The 20,164-nt window shown below is 44.8% G+C and overlaps 1 long non-coding RNA gene across 2 annotated transcripts; it reads right to left on the bottom strand.

Annotated features, from left to right (window-relative positions):
* Positions 1 to 738: 738 nt before the first annotated feature.
* LOC128932055 (uncharacterized) lies at positions 739 to 19,591 on the bottom strand. 2 transcript variants are annotated; one of them, XR_013536365.1, is made up of 4 exons: positions 19,161 to 19,591; positions 14,383 to 14,581; positions 13,217 to 13,312; positions 739 to 1,156 (listed from the first exon to the last, which is right to left on the bottom strand). It is a non-coding gene; the product is annotated as an uncharacterized LOC128932055 (long non-coding RNA). The 2 variants fall into 2 exon arrangements; XR_008481333.2 differs by lacking the exon at positions 19,161 to 19,591 and adding an exon at positions 18,259 to 19,146.
* Between the last annotated feature and the right edge of the window lie 573 nt (positions 19,592 to 20,164).

The following is a 20,164-nucleotide window of genomic DNA, read 5'->3' as shown; positions in this document are numbered from 1 at the left end:
AAGTTAGACCCAAGTTGGGCTCAAACTGCAGTCCTCAGAGTCAACTTCTGGCTTCACCATGTGAGTCCAGTTGGGACACACTTTCAAAGACTTTGAGCCACAGGAGTTAATGGAAGTTGATCAGAGCCTCTCACCCAGGTTAGCAGCTGTGAGCTCTTTTGCTCTCTCTTTCTCTCTCATGCTTATGTGAAAAGCTTTTGGCCCAGACTTATCTGCCTCCCCGCAAGTGGCCATTTCATTTTGTAGAGTGGCATTGAGTCGGGCTTCTCTCCAGAGGGGGAGAAGATTGAAGCCTGCTCCAAAGGCATTTGCCCTTTCAGGCCAGCCCCCTCCGGAGAGCCAGAGCTCACAGGAACAGCAATTGAGCTGCCTTTCCTGTTCCTTTTTGTTCCTCATGAAAAAAGGTGAAAAAGAAAGCAATTTCTGAGAAAATGACCCAGGTGATTAGGTGCAATCACTTCTCTTTTGCTTTCTGCTCCAGCTGGGAAGCTGCAGTCAGACTGTGCATGAGGAGGGAGGAGGGGAAGGAAAGTGGGGAAGAGGCTCCTGGATCTGAGCGGCTGCCCATCTCCTAGAAGGTAGGGTCAAGGCTGGCTGCAGAGCCACTTCACAGATGACTCCAATCTTTATTTTTCTATTTATTTAATCCAAGGTGTATACAAACAGATTAAATTAACAAATACTTCTGTAAGGTTTGTTACTAAAAAAGCATTTTCTCATTCTCTTTGCCCCCTCCCCCTTTTTCCACACTCTTGGGACATGGCTTTCAACTCTTTTAGCTGAATATGTTGATATTTAAACCTGGTAGTATAACCACCCCACAGGTTCATCTTGCTGGCAGCCCAGATAGATCTGATTTATCAAGACAGGGGAATGGCAATAGAGAATGTTGAATTCATGTGGAGCTAGCTGAAACTGGAGTTTTATTATTACCCACATCAGCCTCGCTGAAAATTCAGAGGCTAGGGATTTTCAAGGTTAGTTTGTAGGGAGAGGGTTAGGGAATGGGTGCTGCTGATTGGTTGAGGATACAATCATAGAGGTGTGGAAAAGAGTCCTGGTGTGTTGAGTCTGCTTCTGGGTGGGGACACAGGGCCCAGTGAGTTGCAAGTCTCAGGTCCAGGTGAAGTCATCCAGTCTTCGGAAATTCAAAAGTCTGAAAAGACATTTCAAAAGGCCAGTCTTAGATTCTACAATGGTCATGTCATCTGCAGGAGTAATCAGGGAGTAATTATGAGTATTGTGACCTCTGGAACAATGGTGGGTGTCCTTTTACTATTCCTACATCTTAGCAGGATTCAGGCCCCTCTTATAATCCTAACCTGACAATTCAGTTTTGGGAAGGGCTATTATCATCCTGGCTTTAAGGTTAAATTACGAACTAAATTTCTCCCAAAGTTAGCTTGTCTCACACCCAGGAATGACCAAGGGCAGCCTGGAGGTTAAAGGCACAATGAAGTTGGTCAGGTCAGATTTCTTTCACTGTCGAAATTTTCTCACTGTCTTAATTTTTGCAAAGGTGGTTTCAGTAGCAGGCTTGTAAAAAGCCTTGCTGTCTTTGAAGTCAAAGTGGGTGACCAAGGAGACACGGTGAGTGTTGCCAAGCAAAGGGGCCAGACTCAGCTGCACGCACAGCAGCAGCCACCTACACTCATGAGGGACATGCCCATAACAGTGCTGAGTAGAAACAGTGGACGCCTATCTTCCTCTTGGCAACATGGAACCTACATACCACCCCTGGATGCTGACTGCAAGTTTCTCTTTTTGTAAGACAAGTGATGAAACCTTCATTGTTTTAGTCATTGTTTAGATTTCTGTCACTGGCAGCCAAACAACCATGAATTGGAACAATGACAAAGTCAGGTACAAAACTTGGCCTTTATTTTACCCACTAGACAAATGTCTCTGCACACTGTTAAAAAAAAATCCCTCTTTGTCATATCATACAATCTGCTGTCCAGTAAAGAGCAGCTCACAATGACCAGAGACACTCAGGGGGAGCTGCAGAAGACCTCCCAGGCCCTCAGAATACCCCTGTCAAGATCACTTGATTCAAAACTTACCTTCGCAGAGCACCCTTTGGGTTAGGGAGACTCTCCCTGGATGCTCTTTTGTTTTGGAAAGCATAACTTTGCACTATGAGACATTCATACTCTGAAGGACATAACCAAGGAGATGTGGTGGACGGTAACATGGTGAGGGTGGTGGGGAGGCACTTTCAGATTGGGGAGGAAAATTAGCTGGGTGTGATGGGGGGACTACACTTGTAGTCCCAGCTACTCAGGAGGCTGAGGAATGAGAAACGCTTAAACCTGTGAGGTGCAGGTTACAGTGAGCCAAGACTGAGCCACTGAACTCCAGCCTGAATGACAGAGTGAGATTTTGTTTCAAATTAAAAAAAAAAAAAAAAAACAGATTGGGGAGGAGTTTAGTGGTGAGGCAGTGGGGTGGTGTGGGAAGACATTGAGACCAGTCTGGATGTTGAAAATTAGCTGGAGCAAGGTGGGGGTGCCTGGTGGGAACAGCAGGTGCAAAGGCCCTGAGGCTGTGTCATGTTTTACACAAGGTGTGCATGATGGAGCTCTGTGGCTAGGGAGGAAGTCTGGAGGTGGGCAGTGGCCACACCATGGCTGACTGTGGCTGGGAATTTTTTTCTTCTAAGTACTCTGGGAAGGCCCAGCAGGATTTTAAGCTGAGTATATGAACATTCCAGAAAGTTCTCACCCACTCTTGGGGGCCTCTGCCTTTCCTGCCCCCTCTATCTGAAGTGCCTTTTCCCATTACCCCTTTCACCTGGCTAACAGAGCTTGACACTATTTCTTTCAAGAAGTTTTGCCTAATCCATTCTTCACATCACAGGACCAGTGCCTCTCTTAGGGCTCTCAGAGCCCCCAGTGCTCCTTCCACTTGGACACCTGCCCCATTATTTTCAGAGGCATTTGAACCAGAGCAATTCCATCTTGAATAGGGGCTGGGTGAAATAAGGCCGAGACCTACTGGGCTGCATTCCCAGGAGTTTACGTGTTCTTAAACACTTAAGTTACAGGATAAGATAGAAGAAGGTTGGCACAAAACACAGGTCGCAGAGACCCCACTGATAAAACAGGAGATGGTAAAGAAGCCTGTTGGGGACCCTCCCGTGTGAGACTGCAAAGCAGGTGTTCACTATACGGGAGGTTGGCCCCAGAAGCAGAGCCCCTAGGCAGAGGGAAGTTGAGATAGGGAAGTCGAGGACAGGAAAAAAGGAGAATCTAGCTAAAAGATAACCAGACGGGCGAAACCAGATGGCCCCCGGCATTCACGAGGAACAAACTTTTTTGATACAAGAAACTTGCTTATGACCAAAGATATTATTATCTTCCATAGCCACCTTTTGCTTAGCTGTCAATTTATTGTATAGAATTGATGATTTAGCTACTTATTTTTCTCCTTACCATGACATCAATCAAACCCTGAAAACTATATATTCTTAGCCCTCAGACAATAAACTTGATGATAGAGCAATGTCTCTTCATCCCTTCTGACCCCGCTTTCTGTCTCCTTTATTATTTCCTGCGCACTCCCCATTCAGGTTGGAACCCTCTTGCTGGTCAAGAGTTCCTGGCAGAAGCCCGCCAAAACCCACCAAGTCCAAGATGGTGATGAAAGTGATGTCTGGTCATCCTGGTTGCTCATTATGAGCTAATTATAATGCATTAGCATGCTAAAAGACACTCCCAACAGCACCATGACAGTTTACAAATGCCATGGCAATGTCCTGAAGTTATCCTATATCATCCAAAAAGGGGAGGAACTCTCAGTTCCACCCATTTCTCAGAAAACTCATGAATAACCCACCCCCTTGTTTAGCATGTGATCAAGAAATAACTGAGTATCCTCAGCCCAGCAGCCTGTCGCAGCTCTGCCTATGGAGTAGCCCTTCTTCTGTCTCTTCACTTTCTTAACAAACTTGCCTTTGCTTTACTCTATGGACTGGCCCCAAATTCTTTCTTGCATGAGGTCCACGAACCCTCTCTCGTGGCATTGGGACCCCTTTCTGGTAGCATTATGTTTTAATGAGTGGCTTCTCCACCTTCCTCCTCAGACTATGGGGTTCTTAAGCACAGGACAGGCTGTGTTTGCCTCTGGAGCCCCAGGGTCTGGCTTGGTAGGCTCAGCCCTGGATGCTCTTTAGCACCACCAGGGGGTCCCCAATCCCACACCCAGGCTGTACCCCACACTCTCTATGCTGTGACCCAGGCATCAATGTTTTTAAAGCTTCCCAGGAGATTAAAAGATGCAATCAAGTTGCCCATAAGATGTGCTCCAAATAAAGGAATGGATGCAGGTCTTCTGAGCTGCTACAATGACTGCTGCTGTGGGCATGAGTCCAACCCAAAAGCCCAGGCTGGCTAGAAACACCACTCCTCAGGTTTTCTGAAACTCAACCGAATTTTCATCTTAAGTCCCCATTTACCTTTGTGGGGGACACTCAGTCTCAGTCAGTATTGAACTCCCCCTCATGCCAGGATCCCAGCTGGAAGCGAAGGGCATGTGCCCATGAGGACTGCTTAGCAGATGCTAAGGGTCTCAGCAGGAGGGGTAGTGCAAGTGCCTTGGGCCAGGAATAGAAGAGGCAGGGGCTGTTGCTTGCTTGGGTCCAAAGGATCCTGGGAAGAGGTAGGTGACATAGGCTGGGAGAGGAGAGTCAAGTGGAGAAGGTGGCCTGGGAGGAGGCTGGGGTCTCTAGTCAAGGGACACAGGCAGGCTGTGCTAACCCCACAGGGCAGAGTCTAAGAAGTAAGCCCCCTGCCCCTCCTGCAGCCACCTGCAAAGCCTCCAGCAGCCAAACCCAGAAGCCAGAGGCCACAAGGGCCATGCTGCAATACACATGTATCAACCTCCGAGGGCAGAGAGCAGGATGGAGGAAGGGTGAATGGGCCTGGTGGGACAATGTGACAATGCCCAGCCACCCCCTTCCCCAGATCATGCTCACCATCTCATGATAGTTGAAAACACGGCGACTGGGGGTGGTGACTGGTACACAGTGGCACCTGTACACCCTGGAACACACAGAGAGGTCCGCAGGGACGACATCAAAATATCCACACAGCACAGTCATGACCAGCCAGAACACTGGTCATGGACCTCATGGTGCTCCAATGCTGGTGGACACTGAATCCCCTAGTTCTGGCTGGCATGGGGGCATTCCCCTCTCTCTACACCCTGGCTAGGTAGTTGAAGATCATCCTGCTGCCTCTGCAAACACCAGGAAATGGCAAGCCTTATTTGTAATATGTTCTAAATGTGATTTTGAATTTCGTGTCTAAAAAACTGCTCTCATGAATAAGTGATCAACTTCCACATTAGCACACCTTGGAGTAAAGTTCATAAGTAAGAATGTGCCCAGCATCCTGGAAGCAGAAAGGAGGGAGAGACAGAGGACTGAATCTCCACCTCTGTAGACCTGAATTATGAGCCCTAGCTTGGGACTCTGTGCTGCAGCCCTTGAACAGTTCAGGCAGGTGCTGGGGATGCCCCAGTGACTGTCCGCTGCACCAGAAGCTGAGTCCAGCAGCAGAGAGGGTGGTCACAGGCTGGGATATGGTGCTACATTGCCTTCATCTGCCTGAGAATATCTACAGCTCCTCTCGGTCCTGGTGGCCTCTGGTAAATCTCAGCAGGTTTCCAGGCATAAGGATGGTGTCGTGACTGCCACAGCACCCTAGCTGGGCAAGTGGCTGGGGGTGACTGGTGTGAGCTGAGACCACAGAGGAAGGAGGAATGGGGAGGAAGGAGGAAAGGGGAGGAAGGAGGAATAGGGTAGCCTTTCTGAGATGAAACAAACGTCAGGGAGCATCAACAGGTAGCAGGTGCTACTGGCATTTGAGGCAATTGTTCCAGTGCAAGGCTGCCCAGAGCACTGTGGGAGACTTAATGTCCTTGACCCGGTCCCCTGGAATGCCAGCAGTGCCCTTCAGTTACTGTGACAACAAAAACACCACCTTATCTTTCCACAGGACCCTGAGAAGGTGGTCCTCTTCTGGCCTACCACCATCTACCTATCTCATAGGTGACAGTGAGACGGGATAGTGACCTTGACCTGCTTCACAGGCAGGAACCGGAGCAGCTCATTTTACTCCTCTCACCACTGGCCACTCTTCATGCTGGAACCGGCCAGTCGCTCCTCTCTGGTGGGAGCAGACTCTGTGAGGACCCTGCGGCAGCCTCCAGGCATGTTACCACCAGTGCTCTTTCAGCTCTGCTGTCCAGGGATGGCCAGGTGACAACCAGCCCGGTGGAGGGTCAGGTTGGCAGCCTCTGCCCTCTTGGCACCTAGGTTCTTGTTCAACAAACCAGGAAGAACCAGGTCACACGAAGTGTTTGAAAGGTGATAAATGTGGAAGACTCTAGTGAGCAGTGGGTGGCTCTCAGTGGAAAGGGGGGCTGGAAAGGGGCTGGGAAGGTGATCTGTCCCTGAAGCCCAGCTGTCTCCTGCCAGGCCCCTCCCTGAAGCCACACTGTCTGAAGCTAGCTGTGTCTATCCATGATCTCCACTGCTCAGTTGCTTCTCTCCTTGCTGTTCAGCCACTTGTATCCTTGACACTCAGCCAGTCATGTTGCTTTTGCCAGCTGAAGTCTTTAATGGAGCACAGGATAGGGGTAGGGCAAGTGAAAAAAAAAGGCAACATTTGGGCAGAAAAACGAGGTCAGCTGTTTTCACTTAGGGCCATGATTCCAGGCTTAAGGGCAAGGTTTCACTGGGAGCCCAGCTCTGTATCAAGAGCGCATTCTAGAAATGCCATGATCTGTGTTGCAGCCTGTGGAAAGCCAGGACTATCTATACCCCAGGTCTTCCTTTGCTCCTGGTCCTACCATCTTCCACTTTATTACGGTAGAGCTGATCATAAGGGTCAAGTTTCCATAGGATTAGCAAGACCTTCCAGTAACAATTAGAGCAGTCATAGTCACTCACACTCTCGGCTGTCTACACGACAGCCATCACCTCCCACTTCTTCCCTACAAACAGATCCCCGATTTTGTGTCAAGGAAAGAGATGGGGATCTCAAGATCTCAGAGAAGCTTATCTTCAGTCACAGAAGATTAATCTCTCCTGAAACCACCACGGCACATCCTTTCCTTTTGCCAGTGACTGGTGCGGGAGTTGCCGTGTGAATCTGTTCTGGCTAATGAGGTGTAAAGAGAAGTATGTTAGTGGGTTGCCCACTTTGAAGTAAAAATTGACAAAATCTCAGGACAAAGCTTTTTAACACTGATTCTTTTTCCTTTCTAGGGGTGTGAGAGCTGGAGCTTGGCAGCCGTCTTGTGACCATGAAGATACAGACGTAAAGACGGAAAGTTAACATCCTGAGGAAGGCCGGGAAGAAACATGGAATGGCCCTGTATCCATGGGGGGCATTGCACTGTTGCCACATCAGCCCTGGAATCTCCAGGCTTCAGAGGTCTTGTTCATATGAGACAAGAAGCTGTCTGAAAAGAACACAAGGTGGAGCTAGTCAGGGGTTCTGCAGCTGCGGCCAAGTGCATTCCCGATGATGTGAGTATTTTCTTGCGTACAGAGGGCTCTGTTGAGTATCTCATTCATGAAAAAAATCAACAGACATGTTTACTGAGCCACAATTATGGGAGAAAAACGTTCTAGGCCCTTAGAATACAAAGACAAACCTAGTTTCTGATCTCACAAAAACTGAAAACACAGGAAAGGAAACACAAAATGGTCATATTCATAATAGCTGCCCTCAGGACATGCCATGCCAGGCACTGGGCTAAGTCACTTGATCCTGGGTGGTCAAAGCTGAGTGGAATAGCACATGCCTCGCTGAGTAGTAGCTGTTCTGCTTCTGTTCATCACCAACCCTGGGTCCGGTGTAAGTCTAGAAGCAAAATTCCAAGGGTGTGACTCCTCAGGCCTAGGGTGGATGGGAGCCTGAGACTGAATCTTTCTTTTCTTTGATGGGGTGGGGTGTGCAGACCCTGGCCATCAAAACTGCAATGAGGGAAAATTCCAGAAATCCCAGCTAATGGAGACTTGAGCCAACCAGCCAAATGGGACTCCCAACTTCCCATCTAGAGGGGACACATGTCTGTTGGCCTCTAGAGTGTATGTATGGCAGGAAGGTTATCAATAACCCCCACCCTGCCCTGCCACCCCACCCTATGAATGCCAAGCTCTTGGTTTTCCCTCCCTCTGAAAGCCTTGCCCAACCTGATGCTAATCCTAATTAAAATCACAGCCAGATTGACTCTTTAAAAACCATCTTTAATTCAACAGCCCTTTATGCTAAAAACCCTCAATAAACTCGGTATCGATGGAACGTATCTCAAAGTAATAAAAGCTATTTATGACAAACCAACAGCCAATATCATACTGAATGGGCAAAAACTGGAAGCATTCCCTTTGAAATCCGGCACTAGACAAGGATGCCCTCTTTCACCACTCCTATTCAATATAGTTCTGGAAGTTCTAGCTAGAGCAATCATGCAAGAAAAAGAAATAAAGGGTATTCAAATAGGAAAGGAGGAAGCCAAATTGTCTCTATTTGCAGACGACATGATAGTATACCTAGAAGACCCCATCACCTCAGCCCAAAAACTCCTGAAACTGATAAGCAACTTCAGCAAAGTCTCAGGATATAAAATCAATGTGCAAAAATCACAAGCATTCGTCTACACCAATAACAGACTTAAAGAAAGCCAAATCAAGAACGAACTGCCATTCACAATTGCTACAAAAAGAATAAAATACCTTGGAATACAACTCACAAGGAACGTAAGGGACCTCTTCAAGGAGAACTACAAACCACTGCTCAATGAAATCAGAGAGGACACAAACAGATGGAGAAACATTCCATGTTCATGGTTAGGAAGAATTTACATCGTGAAAATGGCTATACTGCCCAAAGTAATTTACAGAATTAACGCTATCCCCATCAAGCTACCATTGACTTTCTTCACAGAACTGGAAAAAACCACCATGAACTTCATATGGAACCAAAAGAGAGCCCACATAGCCAAGTCAATTCTAAGCAAAAAGAACACAGTGGGAGGCATCACACTACCGGATTTCAAACTATACTACAAGGCTACAGTAATCAAAACAGCATGGTACTGGTACCAAAACAGAGATATAGACCAATGGAACAAAACAGAGGCACCGGAGGCAACACAACATATCTACAACTATACAATCTTTGATAAACCTGACAAAAACAAGCAAGGGGGAAAGGATTCCCTGTTTAACAAATGGTGTTGGGAAAACTGGCTAGCCATGTGCAGAAAGCAGAAACTGGACCCCTTCCTGACACCTTACACTAAAATTAACTCCAGATGTATTAAAGACTTAAACATAAGACCTGGCACGATAAAAACCCTAGAAGGAAATCTAGGCAAAACTATCCAGGACATAGGAGTAGGCAAGGACTTCATGAACAAAACACCAAAAGCATTGGCAACAAAAGCCAAAATAGACAAATGGGACCTAATGAAACTCCACAGCTTCTGCACGGCAAAAGAAACAGTCACTAGAGTGGATCAGCAACCAACAGAATGGGAAAAAATTTTTGCGTTTACCCATCTGACAAAGGTCTGATATCCAGAATTTACAAAGAACTCAAACGGATTTACAGGAAAAAAACAAGCCCATTCAAAAGTGGACAAAGGATATGAACAGACACTTTACAAAAGAAGACATATATGAGGCCAACAATCATATGAAAAAATGCTCATCGTCACTGGTCATCAGAGAGATGCAAATCAAAACCACATTGAGATACCATCTCACGCCAGTTAGAATGGCGATCATTAATAAATCTGGAGACAGATGCTGGAGAGGATGTGGAGAAAAAGGAACACTTTTACACTGTTGGTGGGAGTGTAAATTAGTTCAACCATTGTGGAAGACAGTGTGGCGATTCCTCAAGGCCTTAGAAATAGAAATTCCATTTGACCCAGCAATCCCATTACTGGGTATATATCCAAAAGAATATAAATCATTCTACTATAAGGACACATGTACACGAATGTTCATTGCAGCACTGTTTACAATAGCAAAGACCTGGAATCAACCAAAATGCCCATTGATAATAGACTGGATTGGAAAAATGTGGCACATATACACCATGGAATATTATGCAGCAATCAGAAATGATGAGTTCGTGTCGTTTGTAGGGACATGGATGAATCTGGAGAACGTGATCCTCAGCAAACTGACACAAGAACAGAAAATGAAACACCGCATATTCTCACTCATAGGCGGGTGATGAAAAATGAGAACACATGGACACAGAAAGGGGAGTACTAAACACTGGGGTCTATTGGGGGGAAAAGGGGAGGGCCAGTGGGAGGGGGAGGTGGGGAGGGATAGCCTGGGGAGAAATGCCAAATGTGGGTGAAGGGGAGAAGGAAAGAAAAGCACACTGCCATGTGTGTTCCTACGCAACTGTCTTGCATGCTCTGCTCATGTACCCCAAAACCTAAAATCCAATAAAAAATTTAAAAAAAATAAAATAAAAAAATAAAGATAAAAACCATCTTTATGATGAAACGTCTTTATTAAATTTGAGTAAAATATGTAAACAAAGCACTTACTACTAGGAAAACTAAGGGAAGAGGATATGATGGCCACAATTGCTAAGTTAATTTCTGAAGAAGATTGTGGGTTCTGTCTAGAAAATGTTCCAAGGCCTCTGTTGAAGAGACCATATTTCAATTTCTTATTTTTTTAATTGTGTTAAGTTCTTACCACTTAATATGAGATCTACCCTTGTACAGGCTTTTAAGTGTACAATACAGTATTGCTATCTGCACACACAATGTCAGATGGCAGATCTCTAGAACATATTTATCTCACTTTAGTGTAATGTTACACCTGTTGATTAGAAAGTTCCCCTTTCACCCTCCCCTCAAGCCTCTGACAACCACCATTCTACACTCTGCTTCTATGAGTTTTGATACCCCGTATAAATGGAATCATGTAGCATGGAATCTGTGACCAGCCTTTTTCACTCAGCGTAATGGGTCATCCATGTTGTCATAGATTGTAAGATTTCTTTCTTTTTAAAGGCTGGATAGTATTTTATTACATATATATATTACATCACATTTTAAAAATCCATTCATCCAGCAGTCAAGGTTGTTTTCACATCTTGGCTGCTATGAAAAATGTTGCAATGAACAGGGTAGTGCAGAGATCTCTTCAAGGTCCTAATTGCAGTTCTTTTGAATAAATACTCAGAAGTGAGATTGCTGGTTCATATGATAGTTCTAATTTTAGTTTTTTGAGGAACCTTTATGCTTTTTTCCACAGGAGCTTTCCCACCAACAGTGTAGTAGGGTTCCAGTTTCTCCACAGCCTCACCAACACTTGCTGTCTTTTGCTTTTTTGATAACAGACATCCTAAAAGGTAATGTGAGGTGACATCTCATTTTGGTTTTAATTTGCATTCACCCGATGACTAGGGATGCTGAGCATCTTTTCACATGGCTGTTGTATGTGACATATAGCTGTTGTATGTGATACACCACATTAACAGGATGAAGGAGAAAAATCTCATTATCATCTCAAGGGATAGAAAAAGAGCATTTGATGAAACTCAATACTCTTTCATCATAAAAACGCTCAAAAACTAGGCATAGAGAAAAATTGTTAACTCAACATAATAAAGGCCATATATGAAAAGCCCACAGCTAGCATTACAGTCAATGCTGAAAAACTGAAAGCTTTTCTGCCAAGAATGGGAAAAAGACAAGGGTGCTCTTTTTCACCACTTCTATTAAACATAGTGCTGGAAGTCCTAGCCAACACAACTAGGCAAGAAAAAAACATAAAATCCCTCTAAATTGGAAAAGAGGAAGTTGAACTTTCCCTTTTGCAAATGACATGATCTTATATATGGAAAACCCTAAAAGAATGAAATTAGACCCTTATCATTGTCTTGCACCATTTACAAACATCACCTCAAAATAGATTAAAGACTTAAATGTAAGACCTAAAACTATAACGCTCCTAGTGGAAAGCATGGGGGAAAGCTTCATGACACTGGTCTTGGCAGTGACGTCATGGATACAACATCAAAAGGGGGGGCAACTAAAGCGAAAATAGACAACATGACTATGCCAAAGCAAACAGCTTCTGCACAGCAAAGGAAACAATCAGCAGAGTAAAAAGGCAGCCTGCAGAATGGGAGAAAATATTTGCAAACTATGTGTTTGATAAGGGTTAATTTCCAAAATATATGAAACGCCTACCACTTTATAGCAAAATAATCCCTGATAAGCCAATTAAAAAATGGCTAAGGACTTCAATAGACATTTCTCCAAAGAAGCATGAATTTCAATTAGCCTAAGCAGCCTCACAGAAGGTGTGGATATGGAGCAGGGTAATTGTGCAGAGAGACTTTCCCCTGAAGAATCAACTGCCCTGGATGTTCCAGCCAGTGGGAGGATGTACAACCCATGCCAGGGCAGGGCTACAAAAGGTTTGAGCTGAACATAAGCAACCACAGCTTTCGCCTGGGTGTGTGTCTTTGCAGCAAGGAGGCCATAACTTTTAATGGAGGGTTGCAGATTTATTTCATGTATGCTAAATGGGATTTTAACCAGACCTCAAGGAGCTAAGACAACTGCCCCCAAAAGGGCAGAGCTGGATTTTCTATCTTGGATCAAATAAGCAGGGATGAAGGTAGAGGAGGGGGGTATAGAGAGAGCCAAACCTGCTTTTTATGGCTGGGAAGGGGGAAGGGGAGTCTGAATCTAGACTTAAAGGGGGAAATAAATAGAAAATGAAATCCCTTTTCTTAACAAATAAAATAATCGGGGCACAGTGATTTCTTAAAGCAGAAATTATTTCACTCTTCTTCCTTCTCCAAAGCCATAGATTTTTCTATTCCTTTGCTCATTAATCAACTAGAAATGTGTGGCTTGGGGGAGGCAGAGTAACAGCATTTTTTGCTCTGGAGTTCATTAGGAATTCTGAAAGGCTGACATCATAACTCACTCCTAGTGTAGCTGGCTGCCAACTTCCCAGAATTCGAGGCTGGGGAGCCCATTTAAAGCTGCAGGCAGCCTTTCTGAAAAAAAAAACTCAGCTCATATAGAATGTCTGTTTATAAGCAGGACATCAGGATTTCCCTAGGAGTCTAGACTTCAACAGCTCCCCTGGTCCAGGGAAAAGTTGGCTTGAAAATTGTATTATGACAGGCTGGGTGTAGCGACTCACATCTGTTATCCCAGCACTTTGGGAGGCCAAGGCAGAAGGATCACTTGAGGCTGGGACTTTGAGGCCAGCTTGGGCAACATGGCGAAACATCCAACTCTACAAAAAACAAAAACAAAAAAAATTAACCAGGAGCGGTGGTGCATTCCTGTAGCTACTGCAGGCCCTTGGTAGGTTGAGGTGGGAGGACTGCTTGAGCCCAGGAGTTCAAGGTTGCAGGCAGCTGTGAATGTGGCACTGAACTCCAGCCTGAGCAACAGAGTGAGACCCTGTCTCTAATTTAAAAAATAAAAATTGTATTACGTACTGCAAGAGGGGCAGACCTGGAAAACCCTATAGTTAGTGAGAGAGCGAAAAATAAGTTAGACCTGTCAGAATTAATAACAACAGCCAATAGGAAAATAAGATTCTCACTGCTAAAAAGCAGACGCTCATAAGACAGATACCTACACATTGCTATTTTGCCAACCTAAGTGTGACATATAAATATAATGTAGTAGAGTTGGTTATTGACAATCTTTTCCCTTAAAATGTTTAAAAGTCTCTGTTCCTTACTTTATGAACTTGACATTTTTAAGGAGGCAAGATGGATTATTCAATTCATCAAATGGGTAATGATCTACAACAAAAGGCTACTTTGTTTATCTTGAATTTAAGAGGTAAAATAGATGTGGGGTTGCGGGAAGGGGTTGGTTGTCTTGATGCCACAGTTCTCCAGGCAATGCATATCTAAAGTGTTGGGTTGTCTCAGCCCTCCTTAAGGGCTGAGATCATAAACTCTTTCAGAAAATACAAGAGGAAGAAACACTTCCTAACTCATTTTATGACACTATAATACTCAAATATGACAGTCAGATTGCGGCACAGAACAGTCAGATTTGGGTATTATAGTTTCAAGACATATCAAATATATTCAAATGTCTCTGGGCTATGCTGTTTCCAGCAAATGGCTACTGGGAGCTTCTGTGATAGGTATGACCCATTTGGTGGAAAAGGACATCTACTCACTACCATTTGTTTCCTCCCTGGACTGGTGTCATCTTCCCACAGACAATAGCTGTTTTTATTTAAGTCACTTTTGTGAAACCCTTCTCATCACTCCATTGTCTTTGATCGGCCATGATGTTCGCCAGGTGCACAATTATGTCGGAGAGAGGCAACAGCCTGACCTTGCTTCTCCTCCTTCTCTCATGCTGGATTCGATGTGTCGGAGACTCCTGTTGGTTCTTCCTTCCAGTTCATCTGGAATCCGAATGCGACGCCTGGTCTCTGCCACTGTCATCTTGGGTCAAGCTTCATCCTCCTCCTCCTGGTTTGCCAACAGCCTCCTAACTGGACTTCTTGCTTCCCTCGTCTGTAGACTCCTGTCTATAGAAACGAAACTGTTCAGGGCTATGCTTTTTAGCCTTTTTATTTTAAAATTAAACACAGGTACAAAAAAAAAGCACAAAAATGTATAGCTTAGTGAAATATTACAAACAAATGTTCTTATCACCAAGACTAAGTCAAGAAAGAGCACCTAGCCAGAGTCCCCTCCATGGCTGTGTCCCAATCACAGTCTCTCCCTCCCTCCAAAAGTAACCCTCATGCTGATTCTCACAGTCAATCACCTCCGTACAGCCTGCATGGCTTTCTCACCCCAGTGCCTCCCTAGAAAGCAGAGGTCATGTTACCCACTTGGTAAATCTTGGTAAGTCTCTTAAGTTTCCAGGTTTCCCTTTTATGCCTGTCTTTTTTTCAGAACTCCTTTGTCACAGTGCCTGGGCCCTGTGACCTATGAAGATTTTCACAGTCTGAATTTTGGTGATTCTGTATTTATAATGCAGTCAGCACATTCCTGTCTCTGTCCTGTGTATTTCTTGCAAAATAGCAATTGGATCCAGCAACTTATTCAGAATTAAGAGTGATTATGGGGGCGGGGGGGGGGGAATGTCCTGAACTCTAAAGAAGCTCTTGGGGAACACAGAGAGATAAAGTTAGAAAGTTAGATGATGATGTTAGAGCCCACCCACCAAAGACTCCCAGGAACTTTCCTGCAGTCACAGTAATAAAGCAGATTTCCATACCCATGACCACCTGGGGGCATCTCAGTAAGAGGGAAGGGGCAGGGCTTCTTAGAGGACCAAGGCTTCTACTGAATGATTAGAAAAAGGAATTAAGGAGGCTAGGTCAAGAAGTGAGGGCAACTTGGTGATTGCATATCTTAAATACTTTATCTCAGGGGTGGGAAGCTTGAAGTAGGGCTAGAATTGTCATTGGTAAAGAGGCAGCTGTCACTCATGTTAGAAAAGGGGCACATTCAGTCACTTCTGCGGCTGCAGAGTGGTCTAGTCTTTGCCTCCCTCCAACCATGGTCAACTTGTGGCCTTGTCTGAACACGTTCATATTCTTTGAGCATTGTTCATGTTGACTCGGGAAGCTCATGGCTTGGAGGGTTGTGTTTCTCAGTTTCCTCCATTGACTAGATGCAAACAGGACTGTTTTTGTTTTTGTTTTCCTTACCAATGGTCATAGTATGGAAAGCCTTGGCTTTCAGCAGGAGAAGGTTTGTGTCTAATTTGGTAGACAAGACAGAGTTACCAAAGATACTTGGGTGCTGGAGCAATCAAGTTAGAGTTGTACTTGAGAGATCAGGCATCAGTCAGTCTTTTGGAAGAGAAAGGACAGGAGGTGGAGTGTTAGAGGCAATTATGGTCCAGGCTAGAGAAGGTGCAATGTGAATGAAGGTACCAGGCATAGGAAGAAAACAAACTGACCAATGGAGGAGGCATCTGAAGGAGGGAAATGACAAGGCTGTCCCCTGTATTGGATGCTGCCAGTGTAAGAAGCTAAAGTGGGAGGTGCTCATGTTTGCTCACCCAACAGCCATCCCCTCCCAACTCTTAATATGATTTTTTCTCTAGGCAAATGGAAATGGATCACACTTGGTCAAACCCAGTCTTGACTATGCCTATCACCTTTGCCAGATATTTCCCAGCTCCCTTTGCAGTGAGGACTTCCCTGTGACTCACTGTGGCCCCCAAGACCTAAGAGGATTGTGGCAGGGCTCCTGAGAAAGTTTTTCATTTCTTATAAAAAGAACAGATGTCGTTGGAAACAGATGCTCAGTGCCACAAAGAAAAATCAGCACTGAGACAAAGGATCTCTCAGCAAGGCAATTTTACTTTCTGCAGAAAGAGTACACTCACCAGCAGTCTTGCCACAAGAGTACAACGAACAAAGTAAAAGCAGACATATTTATCACTTACACATTTGGGGTCATCCTTACTGCTGTGTCTGATCTCCATTAGTTGGAGTCAGACCTCACAATCTAAAGCTGAACTCGACTGGCTAATAACTTAAAACTTCCTTGAATAGGTAAAGGCAGTGGAGAGCAAAAGGAATAGAGGAAGTCCAAATAAGGAAGGGACAGGAAGTTGCTTGCAAAAGGATATAGAAAAGTAATAGCATGAATATCTTGGATAAAGTAGAATGTACTACATGCCTGTGAGCATGTCTAACAGCTCCATAGGATAGGGCTTAACAGAGGGTTATTAGCAAAAAGCAAGAAGGCTTTGAAGAAAGTCTTTAAAACAAACTATTATTTCTAACATGATTTATTCTTTAACAAGAAAGGAAACTTTGAAGAGAAACTATTCTACTTCCCACAGGTGTAAAGTGGGTGTTCCCTTGATATTTCCTTGTTTTGGCTTTGACACTAAACTAGAAGCATGGAAGCCAAGCTTTTGATTAGCTCCCATTTTCTACAATAGGAAAATGGAATACATAATGCCTAGAGCGGCCCTCTCCCCTCTTTTCCTAAAACATTGGTATTTTCTTTTTTTTTTTTTGAGATGGAGTTTCACTCTTATTGACCAGGCTGGAGTGCAGTGGTGCAATCTTGGCTCACTGCAACCTCTGCCTCCCGGGTTCAAGCAATTCTCCTGCCTCAGTCTCCCGACTAGCTGGGATTACATATGCATGCCACCACACCTGGCTAATTTTTTGTCTTTTTAGTAGAGATGGGGTTTCACCATGTTGGTCAGGCTGGTTTCAAACTCCTGGCCTCAGATGATCCACCTGCCTTGGCCCCCAAAAGTGCTGGGATTACAGACGTGAGCCACCGCACCCAGCCAACATTGGTATTTTCTGACAACTGATGGTTGAAGGTGCTGTTCCCAGTTGCCCAAAGCATCCTAATCAACCCCAGGGGGAGCCACAGATGACAGGAATATCTTTGAACCTGGACAACTCATGAGATAGTGGGGGCTGCATGGAAATAAGAAAGTCTAGGGAAAAGCTGTATCAAGGATGGGAAAGAAAAGATATTTGAATCTTCCAGGTTTAAATGTACAGAAAATAAAATCTAGAGTTTGAGAGAATGGCAAAAATGTAAGGATATGGCAGGTAGGAGGGATCCAGAGGTAATGGTTCAAAGATCTGCCTCAGGTCTGTTTTGGGGGATCCTAGAAAATGTAGACTTTAATCCTTTCCCACATAGTCAGATACTTTTAGGGTGTTGTGAAATCATTGCCTGGCTTGGTTTTTGCACTTCCAAAGCCTTGTTAGAAAATAAATTCACATCCCTTGTATCAGTATAGTCACCAACCACTTCCCACTGAGAACTTATTTCCATTCTTCTGTGTATTTGTTTACTTTTTGAAAAACTTTTTCTTCATTTTCAGTTTTTCAAATGCAGCTGTTGCCACAGTCTCTGGGAGTCTGTGAATCAACAGAGCAGCCTACAAGGAATGATGGATCTTGGTGAAGCAGGAGGAGGAGAGGATGATGGCAAAAGGGCCAGGAGCCCAGGAGAGTGAATCAGGAAGGACAGGTCCAAGCAGAGTCAGGGAGGGGTGCCGGAGTTTTAGGGGTACGCAGACTGCTGACCCCTCTACCTCTTAAAATATCCATACCTAACAACTTAAAATAGGAGGAGATCTTAGATGAGAGGTATATTACTCTGTTTTCACACTGCTGTAAAGGTACTCCCTGAGACTATAATAAACAACATTTATTCTTTAAAAAAGAGGTTTTTCTAAACAAAAGAGGTTTAATTGACTCACAATTCCACATGGCTGAGGAGGCCTCAGGAGACTTACAATCCTGGTGGAAGGTGATGGGAAAGCAAGGCACACCTTATATGAAGGCAGGAGAGAGAGAGAGAGAGAGAAGGGGGAGGTGTCATATTTTTAAACCATCAGATCTCATAAGCACTCACTTACTATCACAAGAACAGCATGGGGGAAACAGCCCCCATGATCCGATCACCTCCTACCAGCGCCCTCCCTTGACATGCGGGGATTACAACTCAAAATGAGATTTGGATGGGGACACAGAGCCAAACCATATCAAGAGGAAACTGGGTGATGAAGACAGATGCCCACTTTTCCAAAGCCAGGGATGAAGTTGGCATAGGAGCTGGTTCTCCAAACTGTTGCCCATTCCTCTCTTCCTCTCCCCTATCACCTTTCCTTCAGGTTGAGATGTGAACTCAGTGGAACATTTTGAGCAGAGGAATCACAAGTCTGTTTTGTGTATAAATATATCACACAGAATGCTCTGACAAGGCAAAGAGGTCAGGATGGGGGTGATGGGTGGAGGACAGGAGGTGAGAGACTAGAGAGGGGTTGCTGCAAAAACCAGGTGAGAGATGATAGTAGCTTGGCCCAGAATGGGAGCAGTGGAGGTGGTGAGAAGTCACTGGACTAGGGATATATTCTGAAGATGGAGCCTACACAATTTCCAGATGGACTGGATGTGGTGTATGAGAGAAAGGAAGGAATATGAGAAAGAAGACACCCAGGTGTAGATCCTGAGCACCTGGAAGGCTGGACCTGCTTGGGCCGAGATGGGAAAGACTGCAGAAGAAGTAGATCTAGAGGGAGGATGTCACCATCTGCTCAGGCTTCTGTTACAAAATGCCATAGACTGGGCAGCTTGACAACAACAGAAATTTCTTCCTCACAATTCTGGAGGCTGGGAAGTCCGAGATCAAAGCGTCATCAGATTCAGTGTATGGCAGTGTATGGTAGGTGTCTGCTTCCTTGTTCACAGTTAGCACCTTAACCCTGTATCCTCGCCTGGTGGAAGGGGGTGAATGAACTCCCTCGAAGTTTCTTTCTTTGTTGTTTTTTCTTTTTTTAGACAGAGTCTTGCTTTGTCACCAGGCTGGAGGGCAGTGGTGTAATCTCTGCTCACTGCAACTTCTGCCTCCCAGGTTGAAGCAATTCTCCTGCCCCATCCTCCTGAGTAGCTGAGGCTATAGTTTTGTGCCACCATGCCCAGATAATTTTTGTATTTTTAGTAGAGAGGGGGTTTCACCATGTTGGCCAGGATTGTCTCAATCTCTTGAACTCATTATCCACCCACCTCCACCTCCCAAAGTGCAGGGATTACAGGCATGAGCTATGACATCTGCAATTAGTCCTATTCAGAAGGTTCTACCCTTATGACCTAGTCACCTTCCAAAGGTCCACCTTCTATATCATCACCTTGGGAGTTTGAATTGAAACATATAAACTCTGGGGGGACATAATCATTCAGATTGTGACACAGATATAAAGAATTTCATTTTGAACAGATTAAGTCTTGATATGTCTGGAGAGTTAAGTAGATGAATTCTGAATCCAGGGGAATTTCAGGCCAGAGATACAAATGTGGGTGCTGTCAGCATAGAGGAGACATTTAAAGCCTTTATCTTGGAGAAGATCAACCAGGGAGAGAGGATCTGATTTTCTCAGATAAGTTTACTGCATGATCTTGGGACTATTCCTCCACCCTTTGAACCTTTTGCTTGTTGGTAAAACCATGGGTTGAAGAACTTGATCTCCAATGTCCTGTCCTGCTCCGTCATTCTAGAATAGAGGGTCTTCAGGATTGACTGAGGCAGGCTGATGAAGTGGGTGCTGTCCACAGATTGGTGTTTATCTGCATTAGGGTGAAGACCTGGATTTACATGGATTTTCACCA

This window comes from Callithrix jacchus, chromosome 5 (assembly GCF_049354715.1).
Source record: "Callithrix jacchus isolate 240 chromosome 5, calJac240_pri, whole genome shotgun sequence".
NCBI lineage: Eukaryota > Metazoa > Chordata > Mammalia > Primates > Cebidae > Callithrix > Callithrix jacchus.
This window is presented reverse-complemented; position numbering and strand designations above follow the sequence as displayed.